The sequence below is a fragment of the Fragaria vesca genome, linkage group LG7 (assembly GCF_000184155.1).
Source record: "Fragaria vesca subsp. vesca linkage group LG7, FraVesHawaii_1.0, whole genome shotgun sequence".
Classification (NCBI taxonomy): Eukaryota; Viridiplantae; Streptophyta; class Magnoliopsida; order Rosales; family Rosaceae; genus Fragaria; species Fragaria vesca.
The window spans coordinates 5,878,125-5,883,854 of record NC_020497.1 but is presented as its reverse complement, the minus strand read 5'-3'; positions in this window follow the sequence as shown (position 1 = coordinate 5,883,854).

Here is a 5,730-nt window from a genome sequence, read left to right as displayed (position 1 = left end):
TATATATATATATATATATATCACTAGCTACTTATAATTAACAACAACTTCATATATATTATCAAATCATCAACCAAATCGATCAACACACATATATATATACATCAAACGTACTCAAAATCTATCAATTCAATCACACTCAAAATCGATCAACTCAAATAAAACTCAAAATCAACATATATACACATGTACGTACCTATATATAGCTCCACTTCTTAATTATGGACAGATTTCAACAACACCCAAACTTTTTCTCCCGTTTTTTCTTCTTCCGTTTTTTTTTCTCAGATGAGCTGCTGTCCAGATCTGCGAATATAAAGAACTTTAGCCGACGAAATTAAAATTTCGTCGGTTAAAGAATGTTTTAAGTCGTCGGCTAAAGTCACAGACTTTAGCCGACGAAAATATAATTTAGCCGACGAAGGAAAATTTTGTCGGCTAAAGCATACTTTAGCCGACGAAAAATTGATTCGTCGGCCTGGTTTTTTTTTTTCGTTCGGCTAAAGTCTTTCTTCTGGTAGTGATTGTTCAATCTAAATCTTACAAGTTTAGGTACTAGACTAGGAATCTAGCTTTGAGGAGTCATGCAATAGGTAACTTGTTGTAACACCCTGACCTTAAACTTATTTGAATTAGTAAATAAGCTAATTCCCAAATACCATCACAGTTGCAAAGCAGATCAGCAATCCAAATCAAAGAAATCAATGATAAATCATTCAACTCAATCTCAAAATCGATTACAACTATTGGACAATTCTCATAATCCAGTATCTCAATCGTTACTCAAGATCTTACCATAGGTAGTGTCAATTTTACCTTTCACAACTCTACCACGATCCATGCATCAACATCCCTCCATCACAGGGCTTGTCAGCACCGTTGGGATGAAGTGAATGGACAACGAACCGTTGTAGGATGATGGTCTTGGGAAAGAATCATGATTGGGGTCTTCCTCCAACTAGGTTGTCCCCTTCCAGGTCCTTCTCCCCTCCTTCTCCGAGACGAAAAAACAAAATCGGAGAAAAGCCCGAGAGATAGAGAGAGAGACCGTGAGAGTTCTAGAGAGGAAGAGAGCCCCCTAGAAGCTTACCCTCTTCTTTCTTTCATTTTCTTTTTATTTCTTATGTCGGTCGCTTTCCCACCGACCTTCACTCCATATATACAAATATACATATATTTTTCATTAGTTAGCATATTGACGGCCCAGATGAAACATTATCCAATTTGAATGGTCCATATCACACCATAATTATTGTCTTTATCTAAAATGAATTTTCATAGATTCCAAACTTCAAAATCAAAAGTAAAATATATCGGAACCTTAAAAATATCCTCAAAAATTTATTTATCAATCGAGATCATAAAGTAATCCTCAAACAATCTCATCATAATTAACTCGATAAATTTTCAGGGATCACAATTATCTAGCATCATGTTTTCCATCGAGGTTCAAAAAAATATCTTCCGACAAACCTCACTTTAACTTACCAAATAATTTAAGGTCACATGAAATGTAACACAAAATCAGTCACAATCACCAATATCGACCGACAGATAATTCATCAAAACAGCAATACTTAACTCAATAAAATATCCGAGGTTTACACACATATAAATATTTAACAAAAATTAACCGAGTATTACACTTGTTCTCCACCATCTTGACACTTGCTACTTCTCCATGGCGGTTTCTATCACTAGTAGAAATAAAGGCTTAAGCGACAGGAAAAAATCGTCGGTTAAGTACCAATTTTTGTTACCCTTATTATTCACTATGCTACAAATTTGATTTTTTGTGTCCGATTGACTATTGTGATATATTTCCGGAAGTGTAACGGCCCTACGAGTCAGACTCATTGCTATGCCCATGATGTATGGGCATTTTTGGCCATCCGAGTTCGTTTAGGGCTTCAAAATGCAGTTTTCTTATTTCCGATAAAAGTTGACCGTTTCGATCGAGCCCTTAACGTTGTCGAATCTAGTTGAATTTTTTACCATAGACATCTTTCGTCATAATGATCATATCTGACGGTCAAATTTTGGTTTGTAAATTTTAGTCATCGGAATCACAACGTGTCTACTATTTACCGTTATTATTCCCTATGGGGAGCCCTATCGTCGGAAGGTAAATGTCTCAAAATTTTTATATGGGCAGTTGCGTCTCATCTACGTGAGAGTTTTTTGTGTGGAAGGTTTGACCAAACTACGTAATATAGAGGAAGATATGAGCGTTTTCGTGTGATAAGTGACGATGGATTAGGGTTGACTGTTTCGATCGAGCCCTTAACGTTGTCGGATCCAGTTGAATTTTTTACCATAGACATCTTTGGTCATAATGATCATATTTGACGGTCGAATTTTGGTTTGTGAATTTTAGTCATATGAATCACAACGTGTCTACTAATGTTGTATAACTTGTTTAGTAGGTTATACAACTTTGTGAACCAACTCTACATAGGAAGCAAAATTATCAAAAATCTCGTGAAATAAGATGTGTTCAGAATGGTGAAATACGGCTATGGTTCAAAAATCACATAAATCGGGTAAAGTCTCGGTGCTGATAGTAGCGGTCAACCCTATTTACTGTTATTATTTCCTATGGGGAGCCCTATCGTCGGAAGGTAAATGTCTCAAAATTTTTATATAGGCGGTTGCGTCTCATCTATGTGAAAGTTTTTCGTGTGGAAAGTCTGACTAAACTACGTAATATAGAGGGAGATATGAGTGTTTTCGTGAATTTATAGACTTTAGCCGACGAGATATTAAAAAGTTCGTCGGCTAAGGTTAAAAATTTCTGGGCGGTAATTTTCAAAGGACTTTAGCCGACAAAAATATATGATTTCGTCGGCTAAAGTCGAAAAATTTTCAAAATTTTCAACTAAAATTTTTTGGCAATCAACCAAAATTTTCAAAAGAGTTTAGCCGACGAAAATAAATAATTTCGTCGGCTTAAGTTCTTTATATATGAGTTTTACCGAAAGTGGATGGTAAGAAGTCTATTTCGTCTGCCCGATTTTCTTCTCGGCCTAGCTCCGCCGTCAAGCCACCGGAGACCGCCACACTTGTCCCAAAAGCTTCGCCGTCGTCTCTACTTCATTGCTGGACAGGTGGTGCATCGAGTGGCGCCGCCGTGAGGGATAAATCGAGCTCCAAAACTCCGCCGGTTCAGATTCGGTGTCGAACGAATTTCTCCTTCCTCAGGTCACCATTTGGTGAGTTCTGTATATGGATAAGTTGAGTTTGATTAGTACTACATTCCCCTAGAATTTGGTAGCTCGATTCGGTGTGTGTGAGGAGAATCGAAGATTTGAAGTTTTTAGGGTTTAAAATTGGGGATTTTTATATTTTGATTCAATTGACATGTTTAGGCTTAGAATTGGGCTTCGACTTCTTCTAGAAAGTTGTTCGAAATGTTGAGAGGAAGATTCTGTCACATTTTGGTAGTGATCGGAGGTGACCGGAAGTTTCTGCAGTTTTTTTTTTCAAAAACCAGCAACTTTAGCCGACGATATTTAAATACTATATTCGTCGGCTATAGTTATTTTTTTTTAATTTTTTAATAAGGTTTAGCCGTACGAAATAGAACTATATTTCGTCGGCTATAGTTATTTTTTAATTTTTTTTATAAGGTTTAGCCGACGAAATAGAATATATTTCCTCGGCTATAGTTATTTTTTAATTTTTTTTATAAGGTTTAGCAGACGAATATCTTAATTATTTCGTCGGCTAAAGTCTGAGAAAAAAACCGACGACATGTTTTTCGTCAGCTAAACTATGGAACTATAGTCGACGAAATTTTTTTTTCGTCGGCTAAAGTTATCACAGACGACCTTTTCCCGAAGAAATCTTAGCCGACGAAAGCTCGTCGGCTAAAATCTTAGCCGACGAATTAAGCTAACAGGCCGACGAAATTTTTCGTCGGCTAAAGTGCTTGTCCTGGTAGTGATAAATTTATATCCCTTAAATCTTTCTATCATAGAATATTATTGGAATAAAATTTAACATGTGCTTTATTGCTTTGAACTTTTTTTTTAAATAGCAAAAAATATTGTCGACTAAATACGGCTATGGAAAAAAATTCACTTGTTTTCGTTAAAATTTGGGTCTCGATTTACATGGTCAAACCTAAACCAACATCACTTATTACATGAAAACGCTCTTACATACCCTTATATAGCCTAGTTTGGTTGATTCTTCTACACATGAAACTCTCACATTGATGAGATCTAACCACCCATGTACAAATTTAGGAATGTTCATCTCCGGACGATAAGGCTTCCCATAGGGAAGCATAAGCGTAAAGAGGGTTGACTGCATCTATCTGAGACCAAATTTTACCAGAAATATGTGATTTTTCAACCACAGCCGTATTTCACCGTACCGATCACATCCTATTTCACAAGATTTTTGAAAATATTGCTTCCTATGTATAGTTGGTTCACAAAGATGTACACTTGCATGTAACCTACTAAACAAATTATATCACATTAGTAGGCACATTGCGGTTCCGATGGCTAAATTTTAAAAAATGAAAATTTAACCATATGATATGATCAATATACTTAAATACGGCTATGAAAAAAATTCACATGTTTTCGATAAAGTTTGGGTCTCGATCCACACGGTCAAACATAAACCAACGCCACTTATTACACAAAAACGCTCTTACATACCCTTATGTGGCCTAGTTTGGTTGATTCTTCCACACACAAAACTCTCACATTGATAAGATCTATCCACTTATATAAAACTTTAGGGACGTTCACCTCCCGACGACAAGACTCCTCATAGGGAAGCATAGACGTAAATATGGTTGACCGCTTATATCGAGGACCAAACATTATCGAAAATATGTGATTTTTCAACCAAAGCCGTATTTCATCATACCTATCACATCTTATTTCACAAGATTTTTGAAAATATTGCTTCCTATATATAGTTGGTTCCTAAAGATGTACACTTGTATATAACCTATGATTTGATCAATTTGCAACTTCAAAATTTGATAATCTGCAGATTTTTTTTCACTGTAGCTCGATCTGTTTTCCTCCAGTTTTTCACTTAAGCGACGAAATATTTCTTCGTCGCTAAAGTCAAAAAGTTTCGTCACTTAGGTTATTGATATTATGCGACAAACACTTTCGTCGCTCCAAACTAAAGTTCCATCGCTTTAGTCTTTTTTTTTTTTTTTCAAAAACTTTTTATTAAATAACTCACACACCCTACATATGTCAATGAGATTTGAACCCATGACGTCAAAGTTGTTAGTTAACCACCTTAACCAACCACGCCACGGCTCACCGACGCTTTAGTCTTAAATTCAAACAACAAAAGTCAATTCGTCGGTTAGGTGAAGGATATAATGCGACAAAAAAATTCGTCGCTTAAGAGCCAAGAGTTTTGCCGCTTTAGACTAAAACTAAAGTGACGAAATGTAAATTTGTCGGTTAGGTGAAGGATATAATGCGACAAACAATTTCGTCGCTCAAGAGCCAAAAGTTTCGTCCCTTTAGACTAAAACTAAAACGGCGAAATGTAAATTTGTCAGTTAGGTTAAGGATGTAATGCGACAAACTTATTCGTCGCTTAAGTGTTAACTTTTTGAGTAAATTTCAGTTTACTCCCCTAAACTTTAGGTCTAAAATCAGTCTGATACCTCATCTTTTTTTTTAATCAGTTTCATCCCTAAACTTTCTAAATGACATCAATCTCGACCAAAATGACTAAAAT